A 21,538-nucleotide genomic window follows, 5' to 3' on the forward strand; every position below is an offset into this window, starting at 1 on the left:
TACATAGCCACAGGAAGTAGGGGTGCTGAGGGTGCTGCAGAACCCCCTGAAAATTCAGAATTAAAAAAAAATATATATATATATTTTTTTTAATAATCTTGAAAAATCTTCACTGGGCCTTTACTAGTCCTGTATTAGCAGACCGATATAAAAAAAATCGCAGCACCCCCAAACATCTTCCCACGTCTATGTATATATACAACCTTGTTTAGTAAAGGGTTCTTTAATCTCATCGAAAGAACCAACAGGTTCTATATAGAAACCCTTTTTTCTAAGAGTGTAGCTGAGCCACAAAGGGCAACACATGAACACAGTGAGACTACATTGATAAAGATAGGTAGTGGGTGAAAATATCAACCAGAAATGCATACATAGTGGAGGAGAGGTCTTTTTGAGGTGGAGGTAAGAGGTGCTTTGGACCTGGAGGATTCATGGGGCTGGTAGCAGAGAGAGCAAAGGCCTCTGGGTATGATGGTCAGGACTGCCAGTGTGTTTAGGGGGATAGGAGTGCTGATATCGCAACAACAACACTGTAAAAATGGACATTGTTTATTCATAGTTTTCAGGCACGTTGAGAAAGGAAAATGTAGTGTTTTGATGTGCTTTTGACTTACACATCTAAATGCTGTTCACTCTTTCAAAAGTAAAATTAGCAAAAATTAAAACTGAAGAAAAAGTATTGAGGGAACTGGTGTGTTTGAATGAAATAAAAAAATGATTGACACTGGGAAGATAAAAAGTGTGACACATCCTGTCTGTTTATTATGGTCCACCACTGTGCACTTGGCTGTAAATAAATGACTCACCATCACACAATTTGCAGAGTTCTACGTCGAAGCTGAAGTGCTGCCCCCGAGAGTGACAACAAAGATAGACTACAATTGAAGGCTTATAAAATAACGAAGGAGAGAGTTACACAAAGAATGAAAGAACGATGCACTTATTGAGGCAGCAGAGTGAGATATTGAAAGTGGCTGCCACATATTTCTCAAGTTGCTCAAAGTGACTTTTGAACAGGGCAAATAAAGCTAAGGATTTACAAATTCAACTCCTAGTCGCATGACAATTTGTGCAAATGTTTAATAATCTGTCCTGGCATAAAGCAATATTCAGTACAAATAGGATTCCTTATTCTTTGCAATGAACAAAATAGTAATGCGGGGGACATTGAACGGCATACAAATTACATTGGGCTCTCAAAGTAAACCCTAGTGCCCATGAGGGACACACACATATACAGAGAAGTTATTTGCTTTAGGTAGAAATTGCTAAGTGCACCTGCGAGGTAATGTAGGCAAACTGACAAAGTGCTTGGTGTGGTTTCACCATTGTTAAAAAATAACTACCTGCATTTTCTCCCGTATATAGTTGTATTATACGCATATCTACAAGGGTATTGTCGAACGTAAACAATGCAAATGCAAACAAATATATCTTTACAGCTCTACAGAGAGTTCCTGAGTCAGGGGATAGGCTATATTGAATGCACACTTTATCCTGCAAGTACACACTGGAAGGCTCTCGACTCTGTATTGCACTTAATGCATATTTTGCAAAGTGGGGCATGCCATTCTAATTTTGGAATGAAGGAGAGGATATGGTCCTGGAAGACCGATAGGGATCTGGTCAAAAGTAGGGCACTATATAGGGAATAGGGTGCCATTTGGGAAGCATTAAATGTCATCAGTAGCTAGTGGAACAATTGCAATAATCGTAAGAGAATGTCAAGGACCTTTGAGGAAGAGCTGTTTCCAAGCCATGTCATTTGGCAAACATAACAAGGTCTGAGGAAATCTGTGTTTCACCACACCACGATTAAGTGTGGCTGTTTTTCATCATATTAAAGCAATTCCAGAAAATAACTGCATGGACTAAATCTATACACTGATGAAGCAATTAGACTAATCACTTACCAACCATTTACTTGCCATTATTTCGCTCTGCTAGGTGTGCAGTTGTATTATATATGTTATTTACGGTTAACATTTGCCTGATAACATACAATAATATTATTATGACAGATGGCACAAGTAAAACAAACGAAAGCTATCTACAAGCTTAGACCTGAGATATACAGCGCTAGGTGCTGTTCAGTGATGGAATATGAGGTGAACGTTGGGACTCAGACGCTCTCTGGGACAGGTGATTTCCGAGCTTCCATTGGCATTTCGTCGGACACGTCCACTTTGTTGTCATAAGTAGCATGGTTGTCCTCCTCATGTTGGTACCTCGCAAAGTTGACAAAGACCTGGGGATGAAGACAGGGTTGTAAGAGTAGATGTAGATAGGAGGTCCTTGCATGTCACACGCACACACAAATCTGTTCATATGAATGGGTTTCAGTTTCGTTAGTTTGTAGTTGGTTTGTTTTTCAGAATTATTTAAAAAATCAACGTATCCGATCTGCTCATTCTAATGACATTTCAACAAAACATGTTTCTATGATGTATCCTTAAATGTCTTACACTCCACTGTGAAACGAGACCGAAGCCATCCTGATAATGACCCCCCCGATTTCTTTATTAACCTTGGTCTGCGTAACGGGGTGGGGAAACAACGGTAAAAACTTGGATTCATCAGGTAAAGTATCAAGAAAAGAAGGACGAGAAATAAAACAAAAAGGCCTGTTAAAGCCACCATATATTTTAAGATATGAAGTGACTTTATATGTATAGGCTTAAGAGGAAATGGGGGATGGCCAGATTGTATAACAAATCCCATGTCTCGGATCAGCCTGACTAATATTATGCCATACTATCTCAGGAATGAGTGTAGCCACTTAAGCGGGGATTGTTTCTGCAGTGAAACAACTGTTTACAGGGGATGTTTATTCTTCTCCGCCTAGTCCATTAGGCGCTGCCTATGAAGTATATCTTTCTCAACAGTTACAGCCTATAAAATAATACCACACAATATGCGTACGGTCACCTTTGAGGCATAGAAGTGCCCTTTTATTTCCTTTGGGGAGCACAGATTGACAAAAGGATTCAAACAAAACCAAAAAACTTCCACCACCCACTACCCCTCCTCAGCTCTTCCTCCTCCACAGTCATCTTCTGAATCCCTTGTGGAATCAAATTCACTCTTCTAACTTCAATGTTAAAGATAAAGCCCAGACTCTGTTTTTATCAGCCTGGGGTGTGTCATTTGAGATGAAAGGGGAGGATTCCGCCAATTTTGCAGATCCGTTCCCGTGTCAGATAATGTCGGCCATCTTAATTGGAACTAAAAAGTATTAGTTCGAGACTCAAGAGAAACGTCAAGACGGGACGGTAGGTTAGTGATACCTTTGATGGAGGAGGACCCTGGCCGTTAGATCCCGTTGAAACACACTTCCTGTTAAATTGGGGAGGACGAGTGCTGTGAAGAACCGTACTGCTGGGCTCTTTGAGACTGACAGACGAAAGTTTAGCAAGTGCAACAGGCTTCCTTTAAAAAAATGGCTGATAATACATTTTTCTATAACTTCACCGTTATGACATCTTATTAAGGAGGGAATGAGGAAGTGGAAAAACAACAACAATGCATTTCTCCATGCCTATCTTCAACTCCACCTATCGGGATTATTTGACCCTTAACCCCAGATGCCATTGGTTGGCTACAGTATGCTGAGAGGCTTAAAACATTTATGCCTTTAGACTTCCATATCAGAGTTTGACAGCTCTTTATAAAACGGGTTGTAAGGATCCTGGATGTTGAGTGGTGGGACAACAAAATACCATGACATGTTAATGTCATATTTCCATTGTCCCACAGCCCAGGCAGGAAATTAATCAACTTAATCTCTCTTGGGAAATAAATTATTTTCCCATGCTACTATTTGGATTGCAACATTTGGGGGTTGTATAAACCTACCTGTCTGCCTTTACGACCTGTGCAACAATGTATAATTTTACAAATGTGATCTCTCCCATGCCAGTAGGCTAGCTAGCCCAAGAATGAAGGTGGAACTAATAATTCACCATGGAAACCGTAAACACTCAGAATTCCATTCAATCATTTTCAGCGTATTGCGGCCTATTGGATATTTATTCAATCATTATTTATTGAAGTTCTTGTCTCTCATCATCTTCAAATCTCTGCTAGCTAGCTACATGCCAATGATTTGTTTAGCATAGCAACGTCTAATGAATTATGAATTATGATTAGAATTAACGACTGGGTCAAAACATGTGAAATAACTAATGACCAGCCCGCTTGGGTAGCAACTTCAGAATGCAAAATGTATCCGATGCGGGCCTGGAGGCAAGGAAAATAATGAGTGGCCATCGATGTGACAGCTCACTAAAGAGTTATTGGCAGCCTAACATGGAGAACAATAAGCGCTGGAGTGCCATTTTAGCTGGCAACGACGTGAGTGGGACGTCCCATTCTCTGCCAAAGAAGAGGAAGCACTGGCTGGCACCAACCACCAGCACTTGGCTTCGCTTCGGGCCTCAGAACAGCCCTTGTTGAGTTGTCACACGATAATTTCCGGGTTTTCAGGCAGTATTACTTAAATATATTATATAATGCTCTCTGAGAAAACTATATAATACCCAGACCACATACTGGAACACTATTATAGGTCGACTACTGTGTATTTGTCAAGGTTGGAAACAATGTTTTGTTTGTGAACGCATTCCAAACTCATTCCGAACAATAGAGCATTCAATATGGCAGACCTATGTAAGTGGTCAAAATGTTGTCACCAATAACCCACATGGGAGCATAGATTGCAATATGCTGCATCATTTTATCCTTTATCCTAGTGAATATATTTGATATCCCGCAATCTGCTCAAAGGCATTGGATGTGTGCAACTGTGCATGGACAGTAATAACATTTCTTCCACCACAGTACTAGCTACAAACATGTTTCTTCAATCACCTCTAATCTTCTAAGCATTAGTTTATTATAACTTAGACTTCATGCTCCGGTGCTCGTGACTGACATTTTGTTAATAACAGAAGGGTATGGGTATTAACTATGGCATTTGGGGTGTTTATTAGATGGCCGCCGACGCGTGGCAAGGAGGAGAAGTACTCAGAGGCGCTCAATTAACCTCGCCGTCGTGACGGAGGAGTCCCCGTGCGACACACACGCCTCAGTGCACGTTTTAAATACAGGCCATCCCAGTCCACGTCAGCTATATGCTAGTTTGTTCCGTTGTCTTTGAAATGCTCTCTGTAGTGTGTGACGCAAAATAACTTTTCTTCAGGGACATACAGTAGAAATTGAGGTGACACTTAGGTGTCCATGTATAAGGGACATAGAAGCTTGATCAGTGTTTACTACTCATTCTCAGACACTAGGTAACCCTTTGTTTTCCATAAAGGGGAAGATACTGTACCTCTGAAAATGTCTAACACATAAATTAAAAATAGTACCCTAGTGCTCAAGTTGATTGTGGATTTTCAATTTGTGCTAGTTATAGAGAAACAATGAACAAGTGGCGGAAAACAATGCAAATATGCATTAGATCAGGGTTTCCCAAACTTGGTCCTGCCGAGCACTACACAGCTGATTCAAATAATCAAAGTTTGATGATGATGAGTTGGTTATTTGAATCAGCTGTGTAGTATAGGGTGGGTCCCCAGGACCGAGTTTGGGAAACGCTGCATTAGATGAGACTTTCTCAGTATGGGTGAGTCTATTATGTATGTTGATATTTGTTGCTTACTGCATACATTTTTACAAAACAGTACATTCCAAATAATAGCCTATGAACTATGATTAATTCACAGTGGCTGTGTCCAAATACCCGTACTTGTGTTCTAAGTAGCATTTTGGGTATGCGAAAAAATTACATTTTATATATGTAAACTTTTGAAAATGTAGTATGCTTTAAATGCCAGGATGTCATACTAATTTCTGCTTTTCATCTAGTAGAATTCACTGCACAATATTGAGGAAAAGAGTCATCATGACAACAGCTGATAATCAGCTGAGGGGACGCGCTGTACCAAAATGATGTTATGTATTGCCATGGAATCAACTCCAATCCCGATGTTAGTCTGTTATAGTTTGTTAAATGGCTTACAGGAACAAAATAACAAAATGTAGACCTATCTTTGCTAAATACGTGAATCTGATTTAAGACAGGTAAATTCCCAAAACTGGCATTAGGGCTGGAAAATGCCAGTGCGTTCGTTTTTACATGACGAAATTGCAAACTAACGTGCGTTTGACACTAACGCCGACTTAACACCAGCCGAAAATAGAGCCTATAGGTCAGAGCTCTCCTCAATAAATCACCAGCTGAAAGGTGACTGTCAGGTCTCCGTCCACATACAGTGGGGAGAACAAGTATTTGATACACTGCCAATTTTGCAGGTTTTCCTACTTCCAAAGCATGTAGAGGTCTGTAATTTGTATCATAGGTACACTTCAACTGTGAGAGACGGAATCTTTATTGCATGACATAAGTATTTGATACATCAGAAAAGCAGAACTTAATATTTGGTACAGAAACCTTTGTTTGCAATTACAGAGATCATACGTTTCCTGTAGGTCTTGACCATGTTTGCACACACTGCAGCAGGGATTTTGGCCCACTCCTCCATACAGACCTTCTCCAGATCCTTCAGGTTTCGGGGCTGTCGCTGGGCAATACGGACTTTCAGCTCCCTCCAAAGATTTTCTATTGGGTTCAGGTCTGGAGACTGGCTAGGCCACTCCAGGACCTTGAGATGCTTCTTACGAAGCCACTCCTTAGTTGCCCTGGCTGTGTGTTTCGGGTCGTTGTCATGCCGGAAGACCCAGCCACGACCCATCTTCAGTGCTCTTACTGAGGGAAGGAGGTTGTTGGCCAAGATCTCGCGATACATGGCCCCATCCATCCTCCCCTCAATACGGTGCAGTCATCCTGTCCCCTTTGCAGAAAAGCATCCCCAAAGAATGATGTTTCCACCTCACTGCTTCACGGTTGGGATGGTGTTCTTGGGGTTGTACTCATCCTTCTTCTTCCTCCAAACACGGCGAGTGGAGTTTAGACCAAAAAGCTCTATTTTTGTCTCATCAGACCACATGACCTTCTCCCATTCCTCCTCTGTATCATCCAGATGGTCATTGGCAAACTTCAGACGGGCCTGGACATGCGCTGGCTTGAGCAAGGGGACCTTGCATATGCTGCAGGATTTTAATCCATGACGGCGTAGTGTGTTACTAATGGTTTTCTTTGAGACTGTGGTCCCAGCTCTCTTCAGGTCATTGACCAGGTCCTGACGTGTAGTTCTGGGCTGATCCCTCACCTTCCTCATGATCATTGATGCCCCACGAGGTGAGATCTTGCATGGAGCCCCAGACCGAGGGTGATTGACCGTCATCTTGAACTTCTTCCATTTTCTAATAATTGCGCCAACAGTTGTTGCCTTCTCACCAAGCTGCTTGCCTATTGTCCTGTAGCCCATCCCAGCCTTGTGCAGGTCTACAATTTTATTCCTGATGTCCTTACACAGCTCTCTGGTCTTGGCCATTGTGGAGAGGTTGGAGTCTGTTTGATTGAGTGTGTGGACAGGTGTCTTTTATACAGGTAACGAGTTCAAACAGGTGCAGTTAATACAGGTAATGATTGGAGAACAGGAGGGCTTCTTAAAGAAAAACTAACAGGTCTGTGAGAGCCGGAATTCTTACTGGTTGGTAGGTGATCAAATACTTATGTCATGCAATAAAATGCATATTAATTACTTAAAAATCATACAATGTGATTTTCTGGATTTTTGTTTTAGATTTCGTCTCTCACAGTTGAAGTGTACCTATGATAAAAATTACAGACCTCTACATGCTTTGTAAGTAGGAAAACCTGCAAAATTGGCAGTGTATCAAATACTTGTTCTCCCCACTGTAGGTGTTTTAGTGCAGTGACCTTATAGCCTGCGTGTGATTTATTTACGCTGTGATCTGGTAAATATGGTCCATAGCTGCATTGGCGGACATGTTTTTTTTTTCTTCTTCTCTTGTTTTCTTTCTCCATTTCTTTCTGCTTTTCTTTCTTGTTTCTTTCCTCTCCTGGCAGGTGCTTTCGAGAGGCTCTCAGGCTGAGGTTTGTTTTTATCTAGGCAGACCTCCTTCTTTCCCCTCCTTTTCTCCCCAAGGATGAGTGGACAGGTGACCTTTGCTGGGCCCTCTTAAGGTGCTCTCGTCTACCCAGACCCCTCCACTGCTGTGCTAATGTTCGTCATTGAGGGCGAGGCACACTCGCCTCACTCGACCTCTCAGAGGCTTGATTACATCCGATCTCAAGCTTCACACATCCAATAGGAAACGTGGGGTGAGGCAGTTGACATTCAACAGCAAGTCTAACAGCATTCAGTGTACAATGTGTTGTATAGATAATGTATGCCTTCATTGCCATAAAAGGGATGGGCAACTCCACTCCTGGAGTGTCTGCAGATGTTTACCAAGCTTTAACACACCTGCCAAAAAAAGAAACACACTCCTGCCTTCCAGGATCAGATTGGCCCTCACCGGCCATACACAAAAAACACCACAACTTGATTTGTTGAATCAGGCATGTTAGTACAGGAAAGGAAGAAAAGCCTACACGCCCTGTGTGTCCCCACAACAGAAGGAAATAAAATACCATAGAAACACTATTGTATCTCTATGGTCCTCACCCCAGAAAATCGAATGAATGAAGGGTTAATCTGGTTACCTGATCCAGTGTGGTCTGGGAGACAGAGTAGTCCTCCACGCCCAGCCTCTGCTGATGAGTGGTGAACTGGCTGAAGATGCTGGCCAGAGCGCCCTCGCTGTGGGGGAGCTGGTACTGCAGCGTGTTGTGGTGCTTCTCCTTCAGTACGCTACCGGGGAAGGTCTCGTGGACAAACTCCTCCACGGGGCCCAGAGCGGGGGGCGAGCCGCCCACCCTCACGATCACAGTGTAGCCGTCCCCGAACCTGGGGAAAACAGACACATGAATAAACACATACACATCAATCAAAGCACATGGGCAGACAAAGGCACAAACACATACTGTATAGCTACAAGTACACACATCAAGCAACGCACAAAGGCACATGTGCAAGCAGACACACACACACAGTCACACGAACACAATGAGAGGTTATTGGAGTTTGGTAAATTACACACCACAACACGCCTTACACAACACATACACACCAAAACAAGCCAACATTTTGGACCATTTCTGTATGCTCCAGCATATCACTTGATTCCATATTCGCCTTGCCTAATGTCTATTCTCCACCCAAGGTAATGTGCACATTCTTCAATTTAACAGCAGCGCTTAAATAATATGCTTCTGTTACCTCCTGTAGTGGTGCCCTAGTGGTGGTGCCATAGTAGTGGTGCCCTAGTGGTGGTGCCAAAGTAGTGGTGCCATAGTAGTGGTGCCCTAGTGGTGGTGCCCTAGTGGTGGTGCCCTAGTGGTGGTGCCTTAGTGGTGGTGCCCTTTTGGTGGTGCCCTTTTGGTGGCGCCCTAGTGGTGGTGCCCTAGTGGTGGTGCCAGGGACGGCTTGTTCAATAGGGCGATATGGGCGACGCACTGCCAAACGGGAAAAGGAAGGGATTTTTTTTCTAATCAATTATAAAAAAATAAAAATAACAAATATTTTTTTTAAATAAATTTATAAAAAATTATATCACGGCAACAGCAGTTATCAGTGTTCACGTCTGATCTGACAGCCACTAAATGTCAAATCAGGCTAAAGTCGTGCTTCAAATGGCCCCGCCCGTTTTTTGGGCGATTTCAGTCAGGTTGAAAATCGCCCAGAAGTCTCTCATAGCCTGTCATGTAAAATCTATTTTTTTCACATTTCAAAGCTTTCAATACATTCTCTATGGGTGTCTGTGGGCTTGCACTTACGCGCTTTCGTCATACATAACGTAACCACGAATGAACGTAACTAAGAAAAGACCAGGTAGCAGCCTCAATCAATTCACTACTACTATCAAAATGGCTAGGCTTCAGTCCAACTCGATTGTGTCTTTGAAAGAAGTTCCTTTTTGTCGGCGAACAAATTAAGATAAATTGGCAACGAAACAATTAGGACTTCCCAGACCAAATTTAATAATTCAACAGGTTTCTTCTAAAGGCGGAAAGTCCTACACCCGAGGATTTTCCAAAAATTGGTACGAACGAAAAAAGACATTGCCACTCACTCAACTGGATGACGAGGGATACAGGCTAGCTGTCCGCCGCCACAACGATGAGGTTAGTGTTGATAATCACAAGTTTACTGGATGTGGATATGGTGTAATAAAGGCAGTTTATTCAGAGGTAAATATATCTGGAATCGCGTTCACGGACCCGTTCGTCAAACTCTTAGGGAGCTATAAATTAAGCCCCATTACTTACCATATCAGATAAGAGAAATTGCTGCAGCTACATATATTTTACATCCTGGCCCTACATAGTTCACTATTTGCATCACTTACCAAAATATTACATGTGGTCATATATGCTTGGAAAGTGGAGATGCCATAGAACGTCAAAAAAGTAAACATTGCTGGAGACACATTGTCGTTTTGGAGAAGACATCGCGTTTGCTAGCGAAGAGATTTGTTGTGGCAAATGAACTTGGCCTGGGAATTGCCAGGAACCTCACGATAAGATATATGCATCAGCATTGCGAGTCTCATGATTCTATACGTATTGCGATTCGATACTGTGATTTTATTGCGCACCATATGTCTGTTGCAGAGGGATCAGAAAGCCATGAGAACGAGTTTTGATCAGTCATGGAAATAAAAGTGCTGAAAACTAATTGGCTCCCAATGTGAAAAGATTGAGAACAAGCTATGAAGGAACAATAATGGTGTTTTGGTGCAGGTACAGCCAACTAGCGCTAAAATATTGCGATATTGTCAATACAGTATATCGTAAAGTATCACTATGTAACTCGATTTCTTTCACCCCAATCCCTCAAATTAACGGTAAATAACTGAATTGTTTGCCCCACATTTAGCTAAGATGATTAGCTAGCCAGCTAAAATGTTTTATTTAGTTAGCAGTCGCATCTACAATAGTTTACTGTCAATAACATGTCTCCAAAAATGACGTGGTGTCTCCAATTGTGTTGACATTTTACAATTGCAATGCGCATCCATGAGTATCCACTTTCTGTAGCTCAGCTGGTAGAGCATGGTGCTTGTAACGCCAAGGTAGTGGGTTCGATCCCCGGGACCACCCATACACAAAAATGTATGCACGCATGACTGTAAGTCGCTTTGGATAAAAGCGTCTGCTAAATGGCATATTATTATTATTATTATTATTATTATCTGAAGAGAGCCCCGAAACATTGTGTGCAGACATTTTATGCAATAAATGAAGTAGGTTCAATCTAGTAGTTCTGATCTTCTGATTGGTCCTGATGAGTTGGGCGAGGTCACCTCCAGGCTACTGTCACTGTTGCATTGGCTCTGAGTCGGGTTCTCTGTCTTCAAATGTTCAGCCTAAGAGAGGGGATTTTTGTGTGTGTGTGTGTGTGTGTGTGTTTAACAGTGATGATGTGTGTGTGTGTGTGTGTGTGTTTAACAGTGATGATGTGTGTGTGTGTGTGTGTGTTTGTGTGTGTGTGTGTCCTCAGAGCAAGAACTCGTGAGTTGGAAGAACTGAGAGGCCTATGGCGTGGGTGTTGTCCTTGGCCACCTGCTGACAAGGCTGACAAGATAGGACCCTTTTGTCCATTGTTATTGGATAGGAACAGAACTTATAACCAGCTCCTGACCTAAATAGATCTTAGCACAACATTTTACTCAACATATCATATTCCATATTCACTATAACAAATATATTTACTACGACATTAGCAAGAACCGCCACATCCTCAGCCGGCTAATCCAGTGTGTGAAGTTTTGCGGAGTGTTTGAGTTAGCTTTGCGAGGCAAAGATGAAACTGAGGGCTCCACCAACCCTGGTAAGCCAACACTTTTGAGATCAGTCAATAAATGCTTCTGGTATTGACTTATATGCTGCCCCTGTCTTCATGTTGTTGCTGGACATATCTTTTTTTTAAATGTGTGTAGGTCACCTAAATCATCAGAAAAATTGCCCCTCCTGAGAATTTTTTCAGGAGCCGCCACTGGGTGGTGCCCTAGTAGTGGTGCCCTAGTGCTAACATAAACATGTGATAAAAGAAGGAGGAGAAGGAGGGATAGAGGGATGGAATGTAAGAGCGAGGGAGGGGGACGTACAATTGATCTTAATTTCCCCGGCTGGTTGAAAGCTCCCGGCACGTCCGGTGCGGCGAGTCGAGGAGCAGGTGTGTCACCAGCAGGTGAGAGTGGCGTGAGTCTGCACAACCGAGAAACTTGTGAGTTGTTTGTCTCCTGAAGGAATTTTCACTCCTCCTTTTCTCCCATCCTTCTCTTCCCCCTCCCTCCATTGTTTGTGTTTGTTAATAAGGTACTGAAGCTAGGAGTACTGTCTCTACTTCCTGAGTTTGCACAAAGCCATGAGTTGGCATGTAGATTTACCCATGATGCTTTGGGTGTACCTATAAGTAGTGGATCATGGTGTGACATGTGGGGTGTGTTCCAGACACAGGTCTGAAACAGATTATCAAATCTTTACAAAACCTGGAGTGTTTAATATAATCTGCGTCCCAAATGGCACCATATAGGAAATAGGGTTCCATTTGGGACTCTACCATAGTGTTTAATATCTGGACTATTTAAGTGTTTAATATCTCAGCAACCACATTAACATGATATAAAAATCTTACAATCTGCACAGACTGTGCATATGTAGAACACATCCTGTGCTTTTGACGAGGTTAGGGAGAATAGTTTATTCTCTCTCATTCAGACTTGATATGAGCCATCTAGGCCATCTTAAAGCCAATCCCAATCTAAGGACATATATTTTCAGAATGCCTCAACATCTCTGTCAGTGTATGTATACCTCTGCAAAGTCTAATGTCTCATTCCCAGTATTTATTTATAGGTTTAATAAAAAATAAAATAAATACAAAACTGAATGCCTCAAAATAATTAGGTAGGAGAATGGGATTGAGGCATTGACATTATACTTTGCAGAGGTGAATAAAAAATATTTCCCAATCAATTCACCGACACATAAAAATAAAAGCACCAAAATATGATTCTCACTTGACATTCAATGCTCCCTCATAGCTGGAATGTGCTACTCTGGACATGCGTTGGTAGTACCCAACTCGCTAACAACCGTCAGGTCGCTAATGGCCTGGTACTCAGGGCTCTATTGTCCCTCTAACCACTCTGACATCAATGCGAATGCAATCAAAAATCACATCAAACACTTATGATCAAAACAGTACCATGCTTTAAAAACTCACTTCACTGTAATCGATCAATTTGAAGAAAGAAGTTCAACAACAGGTTGAAACTGAGTGGAAAACATGGTCATTGTGGATGTTGTTTCAAAGCCTAACACAACGAAATGGACAGCGCTTTCTAAGGTGAAGATTAATTCAAAACACCCATATGCATATTAGAGCTTTGCATACGCATAGTCCTATACATGAGCCCAAGCCCGAAAACCCCCCCCAGAATTAAAATAATGATTGTGTCATTATACAATACATAGCCTAATAGCCTACCGCATATTACGCAAGGCAGAAAGAAACACAGATTGTAGATGTGTTTGGTACATAATTGATCTAGCCTATACTCCAAAATTCTACAAATTCTAGTCACACCTTTGAGTGTGGACTGTATTATGCATACTGGATGGACTGATTACCTAATGCTACGTTCCAACATTTCTATCAATGAGTCTGGGAGAGAACGTAGGCGATGCTGTTGGTTCATTGATTGTGCAGGGCGGCTTACAGAGTTAACCTAAAATTATAGTGAATTTGTATTTGATTTTGAATAGCCAAATAATAGGGAATTTCTTATATTTTCATAATCAGTAGGCTGACACATTACCTTTAGCTACAGAATATCTCACCACCGTATGCTTCTATCTCCTCCTCTCTCTCCTTCATTCCTTTCTCGAGCGCGCAGAGAGAGGGGCTGTCAACAGTGTAATGAAATATGTTTTGTTGTGAAAACATGTTACTATCGATGTTCCCGAACATATTTCACTTGGATTCTCAAATTAAGCACTGGGTAGATGCAGGAACAAGGTTGGAGAGCCCATGGTGTACATAGTTTGGGTGGAATATCACCTGTTGAGCAGTGAGAGGCTGCATGCTCTTCAAACGGTGGTTGATGCGTTGAGTGAAATAAGTGTTCTTATAATCCCAGACATTTCTATATGCAATGCTGTGTGAAAGGAGAGTTTTGATGGTTTCCACTAAAAAGAGGTGGATCCCAGCCTTCTACTGCTATTATATTTATTTCTCAGATATTAATATAAAGCATTGCTCCGCTATAAAACCAGAGGAGCAAACCTAGCAGGACTGAAAAACGAGCCACGAGAAAGCGGCCTCCATTCGCTATTTGAGTGGAAACGGATGACATGTCTTTTCCCCCCTTCCCCTGTACCTGCCCATTTGACAATGGGCCATTCTAAATCGAAACTAATTTTACATATTAGTAAAAACAAGGTTAAATTGAGAATAGTCTGATGGGTGAAAATATGATCGCTTGAGAGAAGAGCATGTGCAGGAAGCAAGCTTTAAAAATGTTTTATCAATAGCCTATTGTCACATTATGCAGCCCATATACAGTTGAAGTCGAAAGTTTACATACACTTAGGTTGGAGTCATTAAAACTCGTTTTTCAACCACTCCACAAATTTCTTGTAAACAAACTATAGTTTTGGCAAGTCGGTTAAGACATCTACTTTGTGCATGACACAAGTAATTTTTCCAACAATTGTTTACAGACAGATTATTTCACTTATAATTCACTGTATCACAATTCCAGTGGGTCAGAAGTTTACATACACTAAGTTAACTGTGCCTTTAAACAGCTTGGAAAATTCCAGAATATGATGTCTTTAGAAGGTTCTGATAGGCTAATGGACATAATTTGAGTCAATTGGAGGTGTACCTGTGGATGTATTTCAAGGCCTACCTTCAAACTCAGTGCCTCTTTGCTTGACATCATGGGAAAATCAAAAGAAATCAGCCAATACCTTTTTTTTAGACCTCCACTAGTTCATCCTTGGGAGCAATTTCCAAACATCTGAAGGTACCACGTTCATCTGTACAAACAATAGTATGCAAGTATAAACACCATGGGACCACGCAGCCGTCATACCGCTCAGGAAGGAGACGCGTTCTGTCTCCTAGAGATGAAGGTACTTTGGTGCGAAAAGTGCAAATCAATCCCAGAACAACAGCAAAGGACCTTGTGAAGATGCTGGATGAAACAGGTACAAAAGTATCTATATCCACAGTAAAACAAGTCTAATATCGACATAACCTGAAAAGCCGCTCAGCAAGGAAGAAGCCACTGCTCCAAAACCGCCATTAAAAAGCCAGACTACGGTTTGCAACTGCACAAGGGGACAAAGATCGTCCCCTGGTCTGATTAAACAAAAATAGAACTGTTTGGCCATAATGACCATCGTTATGTTTGGAGGAAAAAGGGGAACGCTTGCAAGCCAAAGAACACCATCCCAACCATGAAGCACGGGGGTGGCAGCATCATGCTGTGGGGATGCTTTGCTGCAGGAAGGACTGGTGCACTTCACAAAATAGATGGCATCATGAGGAAGGAAAATTATGTGGATATATTGAAGCAACATCTCAAGACATCAGTCAGGAAGTTAAAGCTTAGTCGCAAATGGGTCTTCCAAATGGACAATGACCCCAAACATACTTCCAAAGTTGTGGCAAAATGGCCTAAGGACAACAAAGTCAAGGTATTGGAGTGGCCATCATAAAGCCCTGACCTCAATCCTATAGAAAATGTGTGGGCAGAACTGAGCAAGGAGGCCTACAAACCTGACTCAGTTACACCAGCTCTGTCAGGAGGAATGGGCCAAAATTCACCCAACTTATTGTGGGAAGCTTGTGGAAGGCTACCCGAAACGTTTGACCCAAGTTAAACAATTTAAAGGCAATGCTACCAAATACTAATTGAGAGTATGTAAACTTCTGACCCACTGGGAATGTGATGAAAGAAATAAAAGCTGAAATAAATCATTCTCTCTACTATTATTCTGACATTTCACATTCTTAAAATAAAGTGGTGATCCTAACTCACCTAAGACAGGGAATTTCTACTAGGTTTAAATGTCAGGAATTGTGAAAAACTGAGTTTAAATGTATTTGGCTAAGGTGTATGTAAACTTCCGACTTCAACTGTATGTTTTGATTTCTAAGACATCCGAAGGTTTGTATCACTCATAACTAAAGTTGGCAAATAACTCTAAATCTACCGTATAGGACCTGTTTTAAATGACAACTTTTAAGCACAACATACTGTATGAGTCGGCCTACTGTATGTTATCTGGCTATGCGCCATGCCATATGCTGTAAGCTAGTTCATTTAGAAGACAAGATATGCTTATTAGTCCCGTGCCATTATTTTATATTATATGATTTTATAGTAAGAAGAATATAATTGAACTTAGCTGAATAAAATATAAAGGATATTCTCCCCAAGACACAATGAGTGTGCATATGAAGCGGCTACACTGTCTTCAAAAAGTATTCATACCCCATGACTTATTCCACATTTTGTTGTGTTACAGCCTGAATTCAAAATGGATTAAATAAAAAAACAAATCCTCACCCATCTACACACAATATCCCATAATGATAAAGTGAAAACATGTTTTTAGAAATTTTAGCAAATTTATTGAAAAAAAAATACAGAAATATCTCATTTACAAAAGTATTCACATCCCTGAGTCAATACATGTTAGAATCACCTTTGGCAGCGATTGCAGCTGTGAGTCTTTCTGGGTAAGTCTCTAAGAGCTTTGCACACCTGGATTGTACAATGTTTGCACATTATTCTTTAAAAAAAATCTTCAAGCTCTGTCAAATTGGTTGTTGATCATTGCTAGACAGCCATTTCCATTACTTGACATAGATTTTCAAGCCGATTTAAGTCAAATATGTAACTAGGCCACTCAGGAAAATTCAATGTCGTCTTGGTAAGCGACTCCAGTGTATATTTGGCCTTGTGTTTTAGGTTATTGTCCTACTGAAAAGTGAATTCATCTCCTATTGTCTGTTGGAAAGAAGACTGAACCAAGTTTTCCTCTAGGATTTTGCCTGTGCTTAGCTCAATTCCATTTTCATCCCAAAAAACTCACTAGTCCTTGCCTATGACAAGCATAACCATAACATGATGCAGCCACCACCATGCTTGGAAATATAATTCCACGTTTACAGTATGGGGTATTGTGTGTAGGCCAGTGAAACAAAATCTAAATTTAATCAATTTTAAATTCAGGCTGTAGCACAACAAAATGTGGAAAAAGTAAAGGGGTGTGAATACTTTCTGAAGGCACTGTATTATGTTCTTCTGAAATACATTTTCTTCATATCATAATGTTTGTTTACACCTGCCTAAAATAAATAATGGATTTATCGTGATGATGTACATTAAATGGATTTATTAGACTTTTTAAAATGTTGATGTTCCAAAGGCGCAAATCAGTGGCTTGTATTCGTGGAGGCCTGGAGATGCTAAATGTGTTTATGTTAATTAACGGTAAATTACCGTGAGACCGGCAGACATTTAAATGACAATTACCAGCGGACAAAATTTCATGACCGCCACAGCCCTATATCCGCTAATTACAATTTTGCATCTTGCTTGGCTTTTTCGCTATGTCTTGTGAGCACAAAATAAGACACTTTGCCTTGTTATTTTGTCGTTAGTGCTCTATGACCCATTGTTTTCTGCTTAATTAATCCCCTAATGTTATATTTACTTGTGGAAATGTCCCTTCTGGGCTGTTAAGTGCTACATGCAAGGAGAGGTAGCAACCCCTTAATAGTAATTAGAGATATGGTGAGCAAGCCTCAGCCTCCGCTATCCCAGGGGGCCGTGGGAGAAAGCTGTGAAGCTCAGTGGTGGTGAAGAGGCGAATGGTTCCCCTGGGTGGAGGCGAGTCCTTCAATGCAAAGATGGCTACTCGAGGTTGGAAGTGTTCGAAGTACCACACTAAGGCTATGTTTCAATGTCCACACTAGCATACAACTTAGAATCTACGGCCAATACATTGCTTCACTATAAGCTGTTTGCTAGTATAGATATTGGAACAGAGCCTCCCAGTACATTTTCAAAATGTCAGTCGACTCCCAGAGCCTTTCAATGGCAATACATTGTTATACAGAATAACAAGCCATGGTCATGTCTGATTACCTGTACTTGTGTTCTAAATAGTAGGCTTTTTGGGTATGCGTTAATAGAACGTTTTATAGTATGTGAAATGTTGAAAATTGAGGATGCTTTAAATGCCAGGATGTCATACTCATTTCGGCTTTTCATCTAGTAGAATGTGATGTACACTATTGAGGAAGAGAGTAATCTTTTCAGACCCATGTGTGTTTGACAACAGCTGATAATCAGCTGATAAGGTGATAAGGCGCTGTATCGAATTGAACGAACGGTGGGAAACAACGCAATTGCATTTTCAGTATGGTGAGTCTATTGTTGCTGTTGATATTTGTTGCTTACTGTATACCTGCATACCTTTTGACTAAACAGTACGTTCTAAATAGTATGAAGTACCCAGTATGTAGTTTTAGTAAGTAGTAGGCAATGTCCAATTTACTGTGATTACAAAGTAGTGTGGACTTCCTTTCATAGTATTTTGAAATAGGCCTTCAGTACAAAGTTTGAATGAACAAAGAGCAAAGTTAACAGAGAAGCCAGTCTTCTGACATCTCACTCGTTTTGAGACTTAGCTCTCATCAAGCCTGCTTTCATCAAACCCGATTCTTCATCCAATCAAGAGTCTGACAAATGCCCCTCCACTTAGCGATGGGCTTGGGCCAGACAGGAAGTCTGTCTGTCTGAAGCCAGTGAGGAGCAGCCGAGCTTCAGAAGTGCCGAGCTCAGCGAAGACGAAAACATTTAAAAAATCCAATAACGGTCGGTAGCGTCGCGAGAAAGGGTTTCAGGCTTGCATGTGTAATCAAACGCTTCTTGTTAGCGGTGGTAAAAAGAGGCTGATCAATTTTCTCTCTCTCTCATTTTCTATCTCTCTCTCTCTTTTCTCTGCTACTCTGTGGCTATAGGGGGAATGGTGGGATATATATTCATTTCCCCATTTCTACCCTTCTGTTATCTCACCACAATAAGATCATCTCAACACAATATAAAATGTTAACATCTTCACTCATCAATTGTTTGCCCAATCCCAAATTGACCACTTGTTCCTATATTCCCCTACACTTTATCAGTGGTGGAAAAAGTACTCAATTGTCATTCTTGAGTAAAAGTAAAGATACCTTAATAGAAAATGATATACTTAAGTATCAAATGTAAATGTAATTGCTAAAATATACTTCTACTTATAGTAAAAGTATAAATAATTTCAAATTCCTTATATTAAGCAAACCATACGGCTCGATTTTCTTGTTTTTTAAATTTACGGATAGCCAGGGGCACACTCCAAAACTCAGACATAATTTACAACAAAGCATTTGTGTTTAGTCAGTCCGCCAGATCAGATGCAGTAGGGATGACCAGGGATTTTCTCTTTAACTGCGTGAATTAGACCATTTACCTGTTCTGCTAAGCATTCAAAATTTAACAAGTACACATGCTTTCTCTGGCCGTAGAGGATTTTAGATATTAATCCGTCTGCAAACACTATTAATTACAGCTATACGCTGATGCATTGTAAGCCGTGGGGGGTCTTATTTTCTCATCCATCTCAGACACCGATAGTCAGTTAGATAGTGTACTACTTAGCTACAGTGCACCCGAGTCAATCCACACAGAGAGCAAGAGCAGATTTATTAGACTTTTCAAAGCCAACATCCTTAGATTGATCTCAACTTTTAGACACTCTTATAAAACTCTCCTGTGCTGCATTACCTTAATGCATTAATGGCACTTTGCAGCTTTCTTTTATATTTTATTTCACTGCTTCCCCTTAAGTAAGGACAAACAAAACAAGTTGCAGCGATGCAGCGAGATATAGCATCTGCTAGCTGCATAACACCTCAATCTCCAGACATATGAATGACGTAACTCACAGGGGGAAAAAGGTTGGGATCCCGCTTCCCACGTTCTTTGCGCTTTCCCTGACAAGTTTATAGGGGAGCTATGGAAGCTCTTTCATTGCCCTGCACTTAATTTCAGTTTACTTAACACCTGGGATCTCTCTGGATTGTAAAAAGTATATTTACTACCACTTATTCATCTCCCGGTTCTCTTTTTGTGCTTGGCTTGCAACCTGGTCATGGGGCAGGTAGGTAGGGAGCTCTTAAAGGCAAAACAATCATGAGGCCATAAAGAAGGACGCCCTCTTAAAACGTTGTCCATCCCCTATCTGCATTAAGAGGGCTCTCTCTGATTTGAATGGGGCTATTTTGGCTCATTTGGGGCCAGATTGATATACAGGGACGGGTTGTTAAAACAATGAGGCTGGCAGCCAGGCTGCTCCAATGATAAGATGGGAAGACAGGTCATCGGTGTGGCCTAAAGAGGGCAGCAAAAACAAAGTATTGAGCGGGTTGGATGAGGCTCCACCACCACCTGAGAGCAAGGGGGGGGGGGGGGGGGGGGAGGGGAGAGAGATGGGAAGAGAGAGAAAGAGATGGGGATAGAGAGAAAGAGATGGGGATAGAGAGAGATGGGGAGGGAGAGAGAGATGGGGATAGAAAGAGACAGAGAGAGAAAGAGAGAGAGATGGGGAAAGGAAGATGAGAGAGAGAGCGAGAGACAGAGAGAGAGAGACAGAGAGAGATGGGGAAAGGAAGATGAGAGAGAGAGAGAGAGATAGACAGATGGGAATGAGGAGAGAGAGATGGGGAATGGGGAGAAAGAGATGAGGAATGAGAGAGATGGAGAGGGAGAGAGAGATGGGGAGAGAGAGACAGAGAGAGAAAGAGAGAGAGATGGGGAAAGGAAGATGAGAGAAAGAAAGATGGGGAAAGGAAGATGAGAGAGAGAGATGGGGAGAGACAGAGAGAGGGCGAGAGATGGGGAAAGGAAGATGAGAGAGAGATGAGAGAGAGATGGGAGAGAGAGAAAGAGATAGGAGAGAGAAAGAGATGGGGAGAGAGATGGGAGAGAAGAGAGATAGGAGAGAGAGAGAGAGAGAGAGAGAGAGAGAGAGAGAGAGAGAGAGAGAGAGATATGTGGAGCGAGAAAGCGATGGGGAAGGAAGAGAGATGGGATAGAGAGATGGGGATAGAGAGATGGGGATAGAGAGAGCGAGATGGGGAAAGGAAGGAGAGAGATGAGGAGAGAGAGAGAGAGAGAGAGAGAGAGAGAGAGAGAGAGAGAGAGATGGGGAAGGAAGATGAGAGAGAGATGAGGAGAGAGAGATGGGGAGAGAGAGAAAGAGATGGGGAGGAGAATGGGAGGGAGAGAGAGGATGGGGGAGAGAGAGAGATGGGTGAGAGAGAGAGAGAGAGAGAGAGAGAGAGAGAAGAGAGAGAGAGAGAGAGAGAGAGAGAGAGAGAGAGAGAGGAGAAGAGAGGTGAGAGAGGGAGAGAGGAGGGGATACCACCAGAGG

At 41.7% G+C, this 21,538-nt stretch overlaps 1 pseudogene across 1 annotated transcript in view; it reads right to left on the reverse strand.

Annotated features, from left to right (window-relative positions):
* Window positions 1-2,122: 2,122 nt before the first annotated feature.
* The window catches only part of LOC311132586 (phospholipid-transporting ATPase ABCA1-like), a 256,970-nt pseudogene continuing 237,554 nt past the window's right edge, over window positions 2,123-21,538 (reverse strand). The window contains exons 49-50 of the transcript in view: window positions 8,636-8,879; window positions 2,123-2,248 (exon numbers count right to left, since the gene is read on the reverse strand). The product of the transcript in view is annotated as a phospholipid-transporting ATPase ABCA1-like (transcript). The remainder of the gene's footprint in view (window positions 2,249-8,635; window positions 8,880-21,538) is intronic.

Source organism: Coregonus lavaretus (genome assembly GCF_964263955.1).
Source record: "Coregonus lavaretus genome assembly, chromosome: 7".
NCBI classification, from domain to species: Eukaryota; Metazoa; Chordata; class Actinopteri; order Salmoniformes; family Salmonidae; genus Coregonus; species Coregonus lavaretus.